This window comes from Tachypleus tridentatus, chromosome 5, assembly GCF_004210375.1.
Source record: "Tachypleus tridentatus isolate NWPU-2018 chromosome 5, ASM421037v1, whole genome shotgun sequence".
In the NCBI taxonomy this organism is placed as follows: Eukaryota; Metazoa; Arthropoda; class Merostomata; order Xiphosura; family Limulidae; genus Tachypleus; species Tachypleus tridentatus.
The window spans coordinates 4,883,337-4,903,101 of record NC_134829.1 but is presented as its reverse complement, the minus strand read 5'-3'; the positions used below and the strand labels follow the sequence as shown (position 1 = coordinate 4,903,101).

General features: G+C 29.2%; 1 long non-coding RNA gene across 1 annotated transcript in view; it reads left to right on the top strand.

Moving 5' to 3' along the window:
• The first annotated feature begins 1,325 nt into the window (after window positions 1-1,325).
• The window catches only part of LOC143250219 (uncharacterized), a 224,063-nt gene continuing 205,623 nt past the window's right edge, over window positions 1,326-19,765 (top strand). Inside the window, exon 1 of the long non-coding RNA XR_013028087.1 lies at window positions 1,326-1,460. This is a non-coding gene — a long non-coding RNA (uncharacterized LOC143250219). The remainder of the gene's footprint in view (window positions 1,461-19,765) is intronic.

Sequence of the window (19,765 nt, the reverse complement as noted above, 5' to 3'; positions counted from 1 at the left end):
ATTAAAGTACGTTAATACGTTGTTCAGTGTACAGAGTGGTTGGGGTGTGCTTCATACCTCGAAATGACCAGTAAAGCACTGTGTCAACAAGAAATGCAGAGAAACCTACACCGGAGACTTTCTTGTATAAACGTTAAAATAAGAACACGGAAAGAAGTTCTTTTTTTTTTTACAAAGCACTGTTTTTACACTATGAGATAGAAGTGCCATGTCGTTAAGTAGGAAACGAAACACTTAGTAAGTAACATATTCAAATACAAAACAAATAGAAAGTTGAATAAAAACAAATAATAAAATGCTGTTGAGACATTGGTGTCTTTTGTAGAAATCATGTACTTATACGTGAAATTTGTAGTTGTGTAGTTAATACAAATAAGCCTAATTTACACACCTATTAGTACTGAACGTTATACGTAGGTGTTTGATACTTTTTAAAACTGAACTACACATTTTACACTAAATGGATTAAACTGTTTTCTAAACTGTGTACATGGTCTGTATGGCAAGGAAAGACAAGTTCTATTTGTTGTTGTTTTGTTTTCCAAACAGTGTGCATCGTCTATATGACAAGAAAAGATAAGTTCTATTGGTTTTTCTAAGCTGTATGCTCGTACATGGTCTGTATGTCAGACTGATTTTTTAAAAATCTAAACTGCATTCATAATCTGTATGGAAAGAAAAAAAACTCGATCTATTTGTAAAGAGATGTTAGAAAGCCAAGTTTTTTATAATATTGCGAACTTTTGAATGTTATTTGGTTATATCTTTTTTATCTTTAGAAATTAGAGTTGCACAAGAAAATAACTACATTTAGTAAGATTGGGGGCTAAAATACTGTGTGTGTGTGTTTTTCATATAGCAAAGCCACAAAGAGCTATCTGCTCAGCCCACCTAGGGGAATCGAACCTCTGATTTTAGCGTTGTAAATCCGGAGACATACCGCTGTACTAAAATACTAGGTATAAACTTAGATTTTAATAGTGTAACGGGTAGTATAACGTTCGATTAGGCTTAGATACGTGTAACGGTTCATTAGGCTTGGTTATAATTCAACTAGTAGCGATATTGTAAGACAAATTAAATACATTGTTTTATTTAATAAATATAGTTTAAAACCCTAAGCTTAACAGTGTTAACAACAGACTATTGATATTTAATGATAGCAGCGAGTGTTTATTTTAATTCGACAAATAATGCTATAGTTAAAACTAGTTCGAGGTTAAACATTTGCAGTTTGTTGGGTGCGTTAGGCGCAATGAATGTGTTTTATTTGGGAACTCTGGACTACTGTGTCCTTTTAAGGAACTTGTAGTGAGGATGTTCAACTTATATGTAGTTTGCAGGTTGGAGGAAAACCTGTAGACTATCGTAACTGAAGTTGAGTAACTAGTTATAGAGAATTATAAACTGTGGGAGATGACATCAGGACTTTAAGAAGAGCTTAAGTCTTTACATGTAAGGTAGGAATCAGGCAAGTTTAACAATGACATTCAGAATGTTAGGGTAGTATTAGGGTTAATTGTAGTGAACATAATTGTAAACATCGTATTTGATTGAACAACAGATTTCAGCCCTAGGCTTATGCAGACAAGAAACTATTGGAGTGAGGGAAAGCAAAAGGTTGAATATGGATTATGAACTTAATGAAGATTATAGTTATAGATGATTCCTTGACACGGCATGTGGTTAGAATAATCTGTGGATTAAATAGTGTTAAAATATTAAAAGTATGCTATTGTAGGTCACAGCTGGAAGACATAACTAACAGAGCAAGAGATAAAATGAAGGGAACTGGTAACTAAGTAGGTTTTGTTGTACATGTGGGACTAACAATACAGGGTAGAGAAAATCAGAGGAACTAATTAATATTGTATGGGGTTGAATAAAACATTTAAAGATAAATTAATTGTGTCAAGAAGTTATTGTGGAGATGAAATTGTGAGTAGATCACTAGGTCTAAATACGAGACTGAAGTTAATATGTAACAATAAATAGGTTAGCTGGTTCGCCTTGTGGAATCAGTTTAGAGAAGGGAACTTTTGGAATGGATGGTTTCCACTTAGGTAGGAAAAGGCCTGACATGTTTTCAAGAACTATTAATTAAATCAGCTGTAAGGGGAGATTTAAACTAGGACTAGGGTAGGGGTGAGGGCAAAGATAAACTAAATGAAACAATTAAGATGTAGAGGAAAATTTATAATAGGAAATTAATATTAAAGTAGATATAAGGACAGGCTTAAATGATAGTATTATAATGCTAGAGGTATAAGAAACAGATGACTTTAGAGCACTGATAGGAATGGAGGGTTTGATATGATGGAAGTAACTGAAACAAGTTTAAATAAATGATTTTGATGACAAAAACTTCTTTGAAATACATGGTTGTAGGTTATTTAATAGAGGCAGGGTAGTAAAGAGAGTTAAAGTGTGAGTTACATTGTGTTGAAGTTGGGAACATTAAGGAAAATAGCAAGGAGACTGAATCCATTTGAGGTTCTGTTAGTGAATATCTAGAGAAAAAAATTTGGTAGTAATTTGTTACAGATCTCTAGATTGAGCTGATGAAATTAGTGAAAAACTTGAGTGTGAAATTAATATTTCAACTGTTAATGAAGTCATCATTATGGGTGATTTTAATTTCAGACATTGATTGTGAAATTCTAGAGTCAAATTATGGGGGAGAAATGTTTCCAGAAACTGGTAAAGATAGTTTTCCTCACTAACTGGTCAAGGAACCAACTAGAAATAATAATATTTAAGATTTATTGTTGACTATTACTATCAAAATGGTTGAGAAGGTGGAAACTGGGAACCACCTTGGTACAATTTCTGTATTAGGTTTGATGTAATAAAGATTTATATCCAAGTTTCAAAAAAGCAAATATTGAAGAGATGGAACAAGAGTTATCTGTTGTGAATTGAGTTACTGTGAGCAAATGTGGAAATTTGTAAGAGATGGAACAAGAGTTATCTGTTGTGAATTGAGTTATTTGGAGACAGTGAGCAAATGTGGAAATTTCTAAATACATTTTTTTCAGTATTCTAAACAGATATATTCCTTATAGCGAGTAGAGGGTAGCTGTAATTAAAAAAACAGGTTTGTTCACAAAGGGTATATGATATAAAATAAATTTTAATTGATTGGTATCATGGAAGACTGGAAGATCAAGAAACAGGAAATTAGGACATCCAAAAGGACGTATGGAGAATTTGGTTGAAAGCATAATAATTAACAGTAAGGAATTTTTAAAACATTAAGGGTAAACAAAATGTAAAGATGGAGATATGATCCTTTACAGATGATGAAGGAAGACTTGTATCTGATGATTATGAAATGGTTAGTTTAGTAAAAATTCTATTTTATCTTCAGTTTTTACTAATGAAGACTTAAACAGTATTCATCATCTTAAACAATTGCTGGATGAAAAGTTTAAAGAACGATAAGGCTCACAATAATATTTCCCTAAGGGTTTTAAAGGAGGTCAAGAACTGGATATGTGAGCCACTTGCCACAATTTTGTGTAAACCCTTAAATAGTGGACAAGTACCAATCGATTGGAAAGTAGCTAATGTCAAACCTAACTTCAAGGTAATAAAAGTTGTCCCAATAATTATAGACTTATTAATCATACATCAGTTGTGGGAAAAGTTTTGGTAACTCTGATAAAAAAGATATTTTGCAAGGTCATTTAACAAAGTTTAGAATTTTTATTGGAGAGTCAACGTGGTTTCACTGAAGGAAAATCTTACCTTACAAATATTTGGTGTACTTTGAAAATGTTATTGTTTATGTAGATGACGGTAAGGGTGTAGATTTGGTGTATCTGGATTTTTAGAAATTATTTGAAAAGTTGGCACAGAAAAGATGTAAATAAACTTATCTTTATAGTTGTGAGGGATAAGTTAAGTAACTGGAGAGAAGAGTAGCTCGATGGAAGAAAGCAGAAAGTTGTTATAAATGTAATTCAGTCAAACTGGGCTAATGTTACAAGTGGGGCACCTCAGTGTTAGGACTAGTGCTCTTTTTGATGATGTAATACAGTCAAACTGGGTTAATGTTACAAGTGGGACACCTCAGTGTTAGGAGTATGTGTATTGAAAGAAAAGACAAGATCTGTTTGTTTTATAAACTGTATACATAGTGTGTATGGAAAGAAAAGACAAGAACTGTTTGTTTTATAAACTGTATACATAGTGTGTATGGAAAGAAAAGACAAGAACTGTTTGTTTTATAAACTGTATACATAGTGTGTATGGAAAGAAAAGACAAGAACTGTTTGTTTTATAAACTGTATACATAGTGTGTATGGATGGAGAAAAGACAAGAACTGTTTGTTTTATAAACTGTATACATAGTGTGTATGGAAAGAAAAGACAAGAACTGTTTGTTTTATAAACTGTATACATAGTGTGTATGGAAAGAAAAGACAAGAACTGTTTGTTTTATAAACTGTATACATAGTGTGTATGGAAAGAAAAGACAAGAACTGTTTGTTTTATAAGTGCATGTAAAGAAAAGACAAGATATGTTTTATAAACTGTTTAAATGGTGTGTATGGAAAGAAAAGACAAGAACTGTTTGTTTTATAAACTGTATACATAGTGTGTATGGAAAGAAAAGACAAGAACTGTTTGTTTTATAAACTGTATACATAGTGTGTATGGAAAGAAAAGACAAGATCTGTTTGTTTTATAAACTGTATACATGGTGTGTATGGAAAGAAAAGACAAGATCTGTTTGTTTTATAAACTGTATACATAGTGTGTATGGAAAGAAAAGACAAGAACTGTTTGTTTTATAAACTGTATACATAGTGTGTATGGAAAGAAAAGACAAGAACTGTTTGTTTTATAAACTGTATACATAGTGTGTATGGAAAGAAAAGAAAGACTGTTTGTTTTATAAACTGTATACATAGTGTGTATGGAAAGAAAAGACAAGAACTGTTTGTTTTATAAACTGTATACATAGTGTGTATGGAAAGAAAAGACAAGATCTGTTTGTTTTATAAACTGTATACATAGTGTGTATGGAAAGAAAAGACAAGAACTGTTTGTTTTATAAACTGTATACATAGTGTGTATGGAAAGAAAAGACAAGAACTGTTTGTTTTATAAACTGTATACATAGTGTGTATGGAAAGAAAAGACAAGAACTGTTTGTTTTATAAACTGTATACATAGTGTGTATGGAGAGAAAAGACAAGAACTGTTTGTTTTATAAACTGTATACATAGTGTGTATGGAAAGAAAAGACAAGATCTGTTTGTTTTATAAACTGTATACATAGTGTGTATGGAAAGAAAAGACAAGAACTGTTTGTTTTATAAACTGTATACATAGTGTGTATGGAAAGAAAAGACAAGAACTGTTTGTTTTATAAACTGTATACACAAGAACTGTTTGTTTTATAAACTGTATACATAGTGTGTATGGAGAAAAGACAAGAACTGTTTGTTTTATAAACTGTATACATAGTGTGTATGGAAAGAAAAGACAAGAACTGTTTGTTTTATAAACTGTATACATAGTGTGTATGGAAAGAAAAGACAAGAACTGTTTGTTTTATAAACTGTATACATAGTGTGTATGGAAAGAAAAGACAAGAACTGTTTGTTTTATAAACTGTATACATAGTGTGTATGGAAAGAAAAGACAAGAACTGTTTGTTTTATAAACTGTATACATAGTGTGTATGGAAAGAAAAGACAAGAACTGTTTGTTTTATAAACTGTATACATAGTGTGTATGGAAAGAAAAGACAAGAACTGTTTGTTTTATAAACTGTATACATAGTGTGTATGGAAAGAAAAGACAAGAACTGTTTGTTTTATAAACTGTATACATAGTGTGTATGGAAAGAAAAGACAAGAACTGTTTGTTTTATAAACTGTATACATAGTGTGTATGGAAAGAAAAGACAAGAACTGTTTGTTTTATAAACTGTATACATAGTGTGTATGGAAAGAAAAGACAAGAACTGTTTGTTTTATAAACTGTATACATAGTGTGTATGGAAAGAAAAGACAAGAACTGTTTGTTTTATAAACTGTATACATAGTGTGTATGGAAAGAAAAGACAAGAACTGTTTGTTTTATAAACTGTATACATAGTGTGTATGGAAAGAAAAGACAAGAACTGTTTGTTTTATAAACTGTATACATAGTGTGTATGGAGAGAAAAGACAAGATCTGTTTGTTTTATAAACTGTATACATAGTGTGTATGGAAAGAAAAGACAAGAACTGTTTGTTTTATAAACTGTATACATAGTGTGTATGGAAAGAAAAGACAAGAACTGTTTGTTTTATAAACTGTATACATAGTGTGTATGGAAAGAAAAGACAAGAACTGTTTGTTTTATAAACTGTATACATAGTGTGTATGGAAAGAAAAGACAAGAACTGTTTGTTTTATAAACTGTATACATAGTGTGTATGGAAAGAAAAGACAAGAACTGTTTGTTTTATAAACTGTATACATAGTGTGTATGGAAAGAAAAGACAAGAACTGTTTGTTTTATAAACTGTATACATAGTGTGTATGGAAAGAAAAGACAAGAACTGTTTGTTTTATAAACTGTATACATAGTGTGTATGGAAAGAAAAGACAAGAACTGTTTGTTTTATAAACTGTATACATAGTGTGTATGGAAAGAAAAGACAAGATCTGTTTGTTTTATAAACTGTATACATAGTGTGTATGGAAAGAAAAGACAAGATCTGTTTGTTTTATAAACTGTATACATAGTGTGTATGGAAAGAAAAGACAAGATCTGTTTGTTTTATAAACTGTATACATAGTGTGTATGGAAAGAAAAGACAAGAACTGTTTGTTTTATAAACTGTATACATAGTGTGTATGGAAAGAAAAGACAAGAACTGTTTGTTTTATAAACTGTATACATAGTGTGTATGGAAAGAAAAGACAAGAACTGTTTGTTTTATAAACTGTATACATAGTGTGTATGGAGAGAAAAGACAAGATATGTTTGTTTTATAAACTGTATACATAGTGTGTATGGAAAGAAAAGACAAGAACTGTTTGTTTTATAAACTGTATACATAGTGTGTATGGAAAGAAAAGACAAGAACTGTTTGTTTTATAAACTGTATACATAGTGTGTATGGAAAGAAAAGACAAGAACTGTTTGTTTTATAAACTGTATACATAGTGTGTATGGAAAGAAAAAAAGACAAGAACTGTTTGTTTTATAAACTGTATACATAGTGTGTATGGAAAGAAAAGACAAGAACTGTTTGTTTTATAAACTGTATACATAGTGTGTATGGAGAGAAAAGACAAGAACTGTTTGTTTTATAAACTGTATACATAGTGTGTATGGAAAGAAAAGACAAGAACTGTTTGTTTTATAAACTGTATACATAGTGTGTATGGAAAGAAAAGACAAGAACTGTTTGTTTTATAAACTGTATACATAGTGTGTATGGAAAGAAAAGACAAGAACTGTTTGTTTTATAAACTGTATACATAGTGTGTATGGAAAGAAAAGACAAGAACTGTTTGTTTTATAAACTGTATACATAGTGTGTATGGAAAGAAAAGACAAGAACTGTTTGTTTTATAAACTGTATACATAGTGTGTATGGAAAGAAAAGACAAGAACTGTTTGTTTTATAAACTGTATACATAGTGTGTATGGAAAGAAAAGACAAGAACTGTTTGTTTTATAAACTGTATACATAGTGTGTATGGAAAGAAAAGACAAGAACTGTTTGTTTTATAAACTGTATACATTTGTGTGTATGGAAAGAAAAGACAAGATCTGTTTGTTTTATAAACTGTATACATAGTGTGTATGGAAAGAAAAGACAAGAACTGTTTGTTTTATAAACTGTATACATAGTGTGTATGGAAAGAAAAGACAAGATCTGTTTGTTTTATAAACTGTATACATAGTGTGTATGGAAAGAAAAGACAAGAACTGTTTGTTTTATAAACTGTATACATAGTGTGTATGGAAAGAAAAGACAAGATCTGTTTGTTTTATAAACTGTATACATAGTGTGTATGGAAAGAAAAGACAAGATCTGTTTGTTTTATAAACTGTATACATAGTGTGTATGGAAAGAAAAGACAAGAACTGTTTGTTTTATAAACTGTATACATAGTGTGTATGGAAAGAAAAGACAAGAACTGTTTGTTTTATAAACTGTATACATAGTGTGTATGGAAAGAAAAGACAAGAACTGTTTGTTTTATAAACTGTATACATAGTGTGTATGGAAAGAAAAGACAAGAACTGTTTGTTTTATAAACTGTATACATAGTGTGTATGGAAAGAAAAGACAAGAACTGTTTGTTTTATAAACTGTATACATAGTGTGTATGGAAAGAAAAGACAAGAACTGTTTGTAGTGTTATGGAAAGAAAAGACAAGAACTGTTTGTTTTATAAACTGTATACATAGTGTGTATGGAAAGAAAAGACAAGATCTGTTTGTTTTATAAACTGTATACATAGTGTGTATGGAAAGAAAAGACAAGATCTGTTTGTTTTATAAACTGTATACATAGTGTGTATACATACTGTATGTAAACTGTATACATAGTGTGTATGGAAAGAAAAGACAAGAACTGTTTGTTTTATAAACTGTATACATAGTGTGTATGGAAAGAAAAGACAAGAACTGTTTGTTTTATAAACTGTATACATAGTGTGTATGGAGAGAAAAGACAAGATCTGTTTGTTTTATAAACTGTATACATAGTGTGTATGGAAAGAAAAGACAAGAACTGTTTGTTTTATAAACTGTATACATAGTGTGTATGGAAAGAAAAGACAAGATCTGTTTGTTTTATAAACTGTATACATGGTGTGTATGGAAAGAAAAGACAAGAACTGTTTGTTTTATAAACTGTATACATAGTGTGTATGGAAAGAAAAGACAAGAACTGTTTGTTTTATAAACTGTATACATAGTGTGTATGGAAAGAAAAGACAAGAACTGTTTGTTTTATAAACTGTATACATAGTGTGTATGGAAAGAAAAGACAAGAACTGTTTGTTTTATAAACTGTATACATAGTGTGTATGGAAAGAAAAGACAAGAACTGTTTGTTTTATAAACTGTATACATAGTGTGTATGGAAAGAAAAGACAAGAACTGTTTGTTTTATAAACTGTATACATAGTGTGTATGGAAAGAAAAGACAAGAACTGTTTGTTTTATAAACTGTATACATAGTGTGTATGGAAAGAAAAGACAAGAACTGTTTGTTTTATAAACTGTATACATAGTGTGTATGGAAAGAAAAGACAAGAACTGTTTGTTTTATAAACTGTATACATAGTGTGTATGGAAAGAAAAGACAAGATATGTTTGTTTTATAAACTGTTTGTTTTATAAACTGTTTTATAAACTGTATAGTGTGTATGGAGAGAAAAGACAAGAACTGTTTGTTTTATAAACTGTATACATAGTGTGTATGGAAAGAAAAGACAAGAACTGTTTGTTTTATAAACTGTATACATAGTGTGTATGGAAAGAAAAGACAAGAACTGTTTGTTTTATAAACTGTATACATAGTGTGTATGGAAAGAAAAGACAAGAACTGTTTGTTTTATAAACTGTATACATAGTGTGTATGGAAAGAAAAGACAAGAACTGTTTGTTTTATAAACTGTATACATAGTGTGTATGGAAAGAAAAGACAAGAACTGTTTGTTTTATAAACTGTATACATAGTGTGTATGGAAAGAAAAGACAAGAACTGTTTGTTTTATAAACTGTATACATAGTGTGTATGGAAAGAAAAGACAAGATCTGTTTGTTTTATAAACTGTATACATAGTGTGTATGGAAAGAAAAGACAAGATCTGTTTGTTTTATAAACTGTATACATAGTGTGTATGGAAAGAAAAGACAAGATCTGTTTGTTTTATAAACTGTATACATAGTGTGTATGGAAAGAAAAGACAAGAACTGTTTGTTTTATAAACTGTATACATAGTGTGTATGGAGAGAAAAGACAAGATCTGTTTGTTTTATAAACTGTATACATAGTGTGTATGGAAAGAAAAGACAAGAACTGTTTGTTTTATAAACTGTATACATAGTGTGTATGGAAAGAAAAAAGACAAGATCTGTTTGTTTTATAAACTGTATACATAGTGTGTATGGAAAGAAAAGACAAGAACTGTTTGTTTTATAAACTGTATACATAGTGTGTATGGAAAGAAAAGACAAGAACTGTTTGTTTTATAAAAACATAGTGTGTATGGAAAGAAAAGACAACACTGTTTGTTTTGTGTATACATAGTGTGTATGGAAAGAAAAGACAAGAACTGTTTGTTTTATAAACTGTATACATAGTGTGTATGGAAAGAAAAGACAAGAACTGTTTGTTTTATAAACTGTATACATAGTGTGTATGGAAAGAAAAGACAAGAACTGTTTGTTTTATAAACTGTATACATAGTGTGTATGGAAAGAAAAGACAAGATCTGTTTGTTTTATAAACTGTATACATAGTGTGTATGGAAAGAAAAGACAAGATCTGTTTGTTTTATAAACTGTATACATAGTGTGTATGGAAAGAAAAGACAAGATCTGTTTGTTTTATAAACTGTATACATGGTGTGTATGGAAAGAAAAGACAAGAACTGTTTGTTTTATAAACTGTATACATAGTGTGTATGGAAAGAAAAGACAAGATCTGTTTGTTTTATAAACTGTATACATAGTGTGTATGGAAAGAAAAGACAAGAACTGTTTGTTTTATAAACTGTATACATAGTGTGTATGGAAAGAAAAGACAAGAACTGTTTGTTTTATAAACTGTATACATAGTGTGTATGGAAAGAAAAGACAAGAACTGTTTGTTTTATAAACTGTATACATAGTGTGTATGGAAAGAAAAGACAAGAACTGTTTGTTTTATAAACTGTATACATAGTGTGTATGGAAAGAAAAGACAAGAACTGTTTGTTTTATAAACTGTATACATAGTGTGTATGGAAAGAAAAGACAAGAACTGTTTGTTTTATAAACTGTATACATAGTGTGTATGGAAAGAAAAGACAAGAACTGTTTGTTTTATAAACTGTATGGAGAGAAAAGACAAGAACTGTTTGTTTTATAAACTGTATACATAGTGTGTATGGAAAGAAAAGACAAGAACTGTTTGTTTTATAAACTGTATACATAGTGTGTATGGAAAGAAAAGACAAACTGTTTGTTTTATAAACTGTATACATAGTGTGTATGGAGAGAAAAGACAAGAACTGTTTGTTTTATAAACTGTATACATAGTGTGTATGGAAAGAAAAGACAAGAACTGTTTGTTTTATAAACTGTATACATAGTGTGTATGGAAAGAAAAGACAAGAACTGTTTGTTTTATAAACTGTATACATAGTGTGTATGGAAAGAAAAGACAAGATCTGTTTGTTTTATAAACTGTATACATAGTGTGTATGGAAAGAAAAGACAAGAACTGTTTGTTTTATAAACTGTATACATAGTGTGTATGGAAAGAAAAGACAAGATCTGTTTGTTTTATAAACTGTATACATAGTGTGTATGGAAAGAAAAGACAAGAACTGTTTGTTTTATAAACTGTATACATAGTGTGTATGGAAAGAAAAGACAAGAACTGTTTGTTTTATAAACTGTATACATAGTGTGTATGGAAAGAAAAGACAAGAAACTGTTTGTTTTATAAACTGTATACATAGTGTGTATGGAAAGAAAAGACAAGATCTGTTTGTTTTATAAACTGTATACATAGTGTGTATGGAAAGAAAAGACAAGATCTGTTTGTTTTATAAACTGTATACATAGTGTGTATGGAAAGAAAAGACAAGATCTGTTTGTTTTATAAACTGTATACATAGTGTGTATGGAAAGAAAAGACAAGATCTGTTTGTTTTATAAACTGTATACATAGTGTGTATGGAAAGAAAAGACAAGAACTGTTTGTTTTATAAACTGTATACATAGTGTGTATGGAAAGAAAAGACAAGAACTGTTTGTTTTATAAACTGTATACATAGTGTGTATGGAAAGAAAAGACAAGAACTGTTTGTTTTATAAACTGTATACATAGTGTGTATGGAAAGAAAAGACAAGAACTGTTTGTTTTATAAACTGTATACATAGTGTGTATGGAAAGAAAAGACAAGAACTGTTTGTTTTATAAACTGTATACATAGTGTGTATGGAAAGAAAAGACAAGAACTGTTTGTTTTATAAACTGTATACATAGTGTGTATGGAAAGAAAAGACAAGAACTGTTTGTTTTATAAACTGTATACATAGTGTGTATGGAAAGAAAAGACAAGAACTGTTTGTTTTATAAACTGTATACATAGTGTGTATGGAAAGAAAAGACAAGAACTGTTTGTTTTATAAACTGTATACATAGTGTGTATGGAAAGAAAAGACAAGAACTGTTTGTTTTATAAACTGTATACATAGTGTGTATGGAATGGAGAAAAGACAAGAACTGTTTGTTTTATAAACTGTATACATAGTGTGTATGGAAAGAAAAGACAAGAACTGTTTGTTTTATAAACTGTATACATAGTGTGTATGGAGAGAAAAGACAAGAACTGTTTGTTTTATAAACTGTATACATAGTGTGTATGGAAAGAAAAGACAAGAACTGTTTGTTTTATAAACTGTATACATAGTGTGTATGGAAAGAAAAGACAAGAACTGTTTGTTTTATAAACTGTATACATAGTGTGTATGGAAAGAAAAGACAAGAACTGTTTGTTTTATAAACTGTATACATAGTGTGTATGGAGAGAAAAGACAAGAACTGTTTGTTTTATAAACTGTATACATAGTGTGTATGGAAAGAAAAGACAAGAACTGTTTGTTTTATAAACTGTATACATAGTGTGTATGGAAAGAAAAGACAAGAACTGTTTGTTTTATAAACTGTATACATAGTGTGTATGGAAAGAAAAGACAAGAACTGTTTGTTTTATAAACTGTATACATAGTGTGTATGGAAAGAAAAGACAAGAACTGTTTGTTTTATAAACTGTATACATAGTGTGTATGGAAAGAAAAGACAAGAACTGTTTGTTTTATAAACTGTATACATAGTGTGTATGGAAAGAAAAGACAAGATGTGTTTGTTTTATAAACTGTTTACATATCTGTTTGTGTGTATGGAAAGAAAAGACAAGATCTGTTTGTTTTATAAACTGTATACATAGTGTGTATGGAAAGAAAAGACAAGATCTGTTTGTTTTATAAACTGTTTACACAGTGTGTATGGAAAGAAAAGACAAGATCTGTTTGTTTTATAAACTGTATACATAGTGTGTATGGAGAGAAAAGACAAGATCTGTTTGTTTTATAAACTGTATACATAGTGTGTATGGAAAGAAAAGACAAGAACTGTTTGTTTTATAAACTGTATACATAGTGTGTATGGAAAGAAAAGACACAAACTGTTTGTTTTATAAACTGTATACATAGTGTGTATGGAAAGAAAAGACAAGAACTGTTTGTTTTATAAACTGTATACATAGTGTGTATGGAAAGAAAAGACAAGAACTGTTTGTTTTATAAACTGTATACATAGTGTGTATGGAAAGAAAAGACAAGAACTGTTTGTTTTATAAACTGTATACATAGTGTGTATGGAAAGAAAAGACAAGAACTGTTTGTTTTATAAACTGTATACATAGTGTGTATGGAAAGAAAAGACAAGAACTGTTTGTTTTATAAACTGTATACATGTTGTGTATGGAAAGAAAAGACAAGAACTGTTTGTTTTATAAACTGTATACATAGTGTGTATGGAAAGAAAAGACAAGAACTGTTTGTTTTATAAACTGTATACATAGTGTGTATGGAAAGAAAAGACAAGAACTGTTTGTTTTATAAACTGTATACATAGTGTGTATGGAAAGAAAAGACAAGATCTGTTTGTTTTATAAACTGTATACATAGTGTGTATGGAAAGAAAAGACAAGATCTGTTTGTTTTATAAACTGTATACATAGTGTGTATGGAAAGAAAAGACAAGAACTGTTTGTTTTATAAACTGTATACATAGTGTGTATGGAAAGAAAAGACAAGATCTGTTTGTTTTATAAACTGTATACATAGTGTGTATGGAAAGAAAAGACAAGATCTGTTTGTTTTATAAACTGTATACATAGTGTGTATGGAAAGAAAAGACAAGAACTGTTTGTTTTATAAACTGTATACATAGTGTGTATGGAAAGAAAAGACAAGAACTGAACTGTTTGTTTTATAAACTGTATACATAGTGTGTATGGAAAGAAAAGACAAGAACTGTTTGTTTTATAAACTGTATACATAGTGTGTATGGAAAGAAAAGACAAGAACTGTTTGTTTTATAAACTGTATACATAGTGTGTATGGAAAGAAAAGACAAGAACTGTTTGTTTTATAAACTGTATACATAGTGTGTATGGAAAGAAAAGACAAGAACTGTTTGTTTTATAAACTGTATACATAGTGTGTATGGAAAGAAAAGACAAGAACTGTTTGTTTTATAAACTGTATACATAGTGTGTATGGAAAGAAAAGACAAGAACTGTTTGTTTTATAAACTGTATACATAGTGTGTATGGAAAGAAAAGACAAGATCTGTTTGTTTTATAAACTGTATACATAGTGTGTATGGAAAGAAAAGACAAGAACTGTTTGTTTTATAAACTGTATACATAGTGTGTATGGAGAGAAAAGACAAGATCTGTTTGTTTTATAAACTGTATACATAGTGTGTATGGAAAGAAAAGACAAGAACTGTTTGTTTTATAAACTGTATACATAGTGTGTATGGAAAGAAAAGACAAGAACTGTTTGTTTTATAAACTGTATACATAGTGTGTATGGAAAGAAAAGACAAGAACTGTTTGTTTTATAAACTGTATACATAGTGTGTATGGAAAGAAAAGACAAGAACTGTTTGTTTTATAAACTGTATACATAGTGTGTATGGAAAGAAAAGACAAGAACTGTTTGTTTTATAAACTGTATACATAGTGTGTATGGAAAGAAAAGACAAGATCTGTTTGTTTTATAAACTGTATACATAGTGTGTATGGAAAGAAAAGACAAGAACTGTTTGTTTTATAAACTGTATACATAGTGTGTATGGAAAGAAAAGACAAGAACTGTTTGTTTTATAAACTGTATACATAGTGTGTATGGAACTGTTTGTTTTAAAAGTATACATAGTGTGTATGGAAAGAAAAGACAAGACTGTTTGTTTTATAAACTGTATACATAGTGTGTATGGAAAGAAAAGACAAGAACTGTTTGTTTTATAAACTGTATACATAGTGTGTATGGAAAGAAAAGACAAGAACTGTTTGTTTTATAAACTGTATACATAGTGTGTATGGAAAGAAAAGACAAGAACTGTTTGTTTTATAAACTGTATACATAGTGTGTATGGAGAGAAAAGACAAGAACTGTTTGTTTTATAAACTGTATACATAGTGTGTATGGAAAGAAAAGACAAGAACTGTTTGTTTTATAAACTGTATACATAGTGTGTATGGAAAGAAAAGACAAGAACTGTTTGTTTTATAAACTGTATACATAGTGTGTATGGAAAGAAAAGACAAGAACTGTTTGTTTTATAAACTGTATACATAGTGTGTATGGAAAGAAAAGACAAGAACTGTTTGTTTTATAAACTGTATACATAGTGTGTATGGAAAGAAAAGACAAGAACTGTTTGTTTTATAAACTGTATACATAGTGTGTATGGAAAGAAAAGACAAGATCTGTTTGTTTTATAAACTGTATACATAGTGTGTATGGAAAGAAAAGACAAGAACTGTTTGTTTTATAAACTGTATACATAGTGTGTATGGAAAGAAAAGACAAGATCTGTTTGTTTTATAAACTGTATACATAGTGTGTATGGAAAGAAAAGACAAGAACTGTTTGTTTTATAAACTGTATACATAGTGTGTATGGAAAGAAAAGACAAGAACTGTTTGTTTTATAAACTGTATACATAGTGTGTATGGAAAGAAAAGACAAGAACTGTTTGTTTTATAAACTGTATACATAGTGTGTATGGAAAGAAAAGACAAGAACTGTTTGTTTTATAAACTGTATACATAGTGTGTATGGAAAGAAAAGACAAGATCTGTTTGTTTTATAAACTGTATACATAGTGTGTATGGTATACAAAGAAAAGACAAGATCTGTTTGTTTTATAAACTGTATACATAGTGTGTATGGAAAGAAAAGACAAGATCTGTTTGTTTTATAAACTGTATACATAGTGTGTATGGAAAGAAAAGACAAGATCTGTTTGTTTTATAAACTGTATACATAGTGTGTATGGAAAGAAAAGACAAGAACTGTTTGTTTTATAAACTGTATACATAGTGTGTATGGAAAGAAAAGACAAGAACTGTTTGTTTTATAAACTGTATACATAGTGTGTATGGAAAGAAAAGACAAGAACTGTTTGTTTTATAAACTGTATACATAGTGTGTATGGAAAGAAAAGACAAGAACTGTTTGTTTTATAAACTGTATACATAGTGTGTATGGAAAGAAAAGACAAGAACTGTTTGTTTTATAAACTGTATACATAGTGTGTATGGAAAGAAAAGACAAGAACTGTTTGTTTTATAAACTGTATACATAGTGTGTATGGAAAGAAAAGACAAGAACTGTTTGTTTTATAAACTGTATACATAGTGTGTATGGAAAGAAAAGACAAGATCTGTTTGTTTTATAAACTGTATACATAGTGTATGGAAAAAAAAGACAAGATCTGTTTGTTTTATAAACTGTGTATGGAAAGAAAAGACAAGAACTGTTTGTTTTATAAACTGTATACATAGTGTGTATGGAAAGAAAAGACAAGAACTGTTTGTTTTATAAACTGTATACATAGTGTGTATGGAAAGAAAAGACAAGAACTGTTTGTTTTATAAACTGTATACATAGTGTGTATGGAAAGAAAAGACAAGAACTGTTTGTTTTATAAACTGTATACATAGTGTGTATGGAGAGAAAAGACAAGAACTGTTTGTTTTATAAACTGTATACATAGTGTGTATGGAAAGAAAAGACAAGAACTGTTTGTTTTATAAACTGTATACATAGTGTGTATGGAAAGAAAAGACAAGAACTGTTTGTTTTATAAACTGTATACATAGTGTGTATGGAAAGAAAAGACAAGAACTGTTTGTTTTATAAACTGTATACATAGTGTGTATGGAAAGAAAAGACAAGAACTGTTTGTTTTATAAACTGTATACATAGTGTGTATGGAAAGAAAAGACAAGAACTGTTTGTTTTATAAACTGTATACATAGTGTGTATGGAAAGAAAAGACAAGAACTGTTTGTTTTATAAACTGTATACATAGTGTGTATGGAAAGAAAAGACAAGAACTGTTTGTTTTATAAACTGTATACATAGTGTGTATGGAAAGAAAAGACAAGATCTGTTTGTTTTATAAACTGTATACATAGTGTGTATGGAAAGAAAAGACAAGAACTGTTTGTTTTATAAACTGTATACATAGTGTGTATGGAAAGAAAAGACAAGAACTGTTTGTTTTATAAACTGTATACATAGTGTGTATGGAAAGAAAAGACAAGAACTGTTTGTTTTATAAACTGTATACATAGTGTGTATGGAAAGAAAAGACAAGAACTGTTTGTTTTATAAACTGTATACATAGTGTGTATGGAAAGAAAAGACAAGAACTGTTTGTTTTATAAACTGTATACATAGTGTGTATGGAAAGAAAAGACAAGAACTGTTTGTTTTATAAACTGTATACATAGTGTGTATGGAAAGAAAAGACAAGAACTGTTTGTTTTATAAACTGTATATAGTGTGTATGGAAAGAAAAGACAAGAACTGTTTGTTTTATAAACTGTATACATAGTGTGTATGGAAAGAAAAGACAAGAACTGTTTGTTTTATAAACTGTATACATAGTGTGTATGGAAAGAAAAGACAAGAACTGTTTGTTTTATAAACTGTATACATAGTGTGTATGGAAAGAAAAGACAAGATCTGTTTGTTTTATAAACTGTATACATAGTGTGTATGGAAAGAAAAGACAAGAACTGTTTGTTTTATAAACTGTATACATAGTGTGTATGGAAAGAAAAGACAAGAACTGTTTGTTTTATAAACTGTATACATAGTGTGTATGGAAAGAAAAGACAAGAACTGTTTGTTTTATAAACTGTATACATAGTGTGTATGGAAAGAAAAGACAAGAACTGTTTGTTTTATAAACTGTATACATAGTGTGTATGGAAAGAAAAGACAAGAACTGTTTGTTTTATAAACTGTATACATAGTGTGTATGGAAAGAAAAGACAAGAACTGTTTGTTTTATAAACTGTATACATAGTGTGTATGGAAAGAAAAGACAAGAACTGTTTGTTTTATAAACTGTATACATAGTGTGTATGGAAAGAAAAGACAAGATCTGTTTGTTTTATAAACTGTATACATAGTGTGTATGGAAAGAAAAGACAAGAACTGTTTGTTTTATAAACTGTATACATAGTGTGTATGGAAAGAAAAGACAAGATCTGTTTGTTTTATAAACTGTATACATAGTGTGTATGGAAAGAAAAGACAAGAACTGTTTGTTTTATAAACTGTATACATAGTGTGTATGGAAAGAAAAGACAAGAACTGTTTGTTTTATAAACTGTATACATAGTGTGTATGGAAAGAAAAGACAAGAACTGTTTGTTTTATAAACTGTATACATAGTGTGTATGGAAAGAAAAGACAAGAACTGTTTGTTTTATAAACTGTATACATAGTGTGTATGGAAAGAAAAGACAAGATCTGTTTGTTTTATAAACTGTATACATAGTGTGTATGGAAAGAAAAGACAAGAACTGTTTGTTTTATAAACTGTATACATAGTGTGTATGGAAAGAAAAGACAAGAACTGTTTGTTTTATAAACTGTATACATACTGTTTGTTTTATAAACTGTGTGTATGGAGAGAAAAGACAAGAACTGTTTGTTTTATAAACTGTATACATAGTGTGTATGGAGAGAAAAGACAAGAACTGTTTGTTTTATAAACTGTATACATGGTGTGTATGAGAAAGAGAAAGACAATATCTGTTTGTTTTATAAACTGTATACATAGTGTGTATGGAAAGAAAAGACAAGAACTGTTTGTTTTATAAACTGTATACATAGTGTGTATGGAAAGAAAAGACAAGAACTGTTTGTTTTATAAACTGTATACATAGTGTGTATGGAAAGAAAAGACAAGAACTGTTTGTTTTATAAACTGTATACATAGTGTGTATGGAAAGAAAAGACAAGAACTGTTTGTTTTATAAACTGTATACATAGTGTGTATGGAAAGAAAAGACAAGAACTGTTTGTTTTATAAACTGTATACATAGTGTGTATGGAAAGAAAAGACAAGAACTGTTTGTTTTATAAACTGTATACATAGTGTGTATGGAAAGAAAAGACAAGAACTGTTTGTTTTATAAACTGTATACATAGTGTGTATGGAAAGAAAAGACAAGATCTGTTTGTTTTATAAACTGTATACATAGTGTGTATGGAAAGAAAAGACAAGAACTGTTTGTTTTATAAACTGTATACATAGTGTGTATGGAAAGAAAAGACAAGATCTGTTTGTTTTATAAACTGTATACATAGTGTGTATGGAAAGAAAAGACAAGAACTGTTTGTTTTATAAACTGTATACATAGTGTGTATGGAAAGAAAAGACAAGAACTGTTTGTTTTATAAACTGTATACATAGTG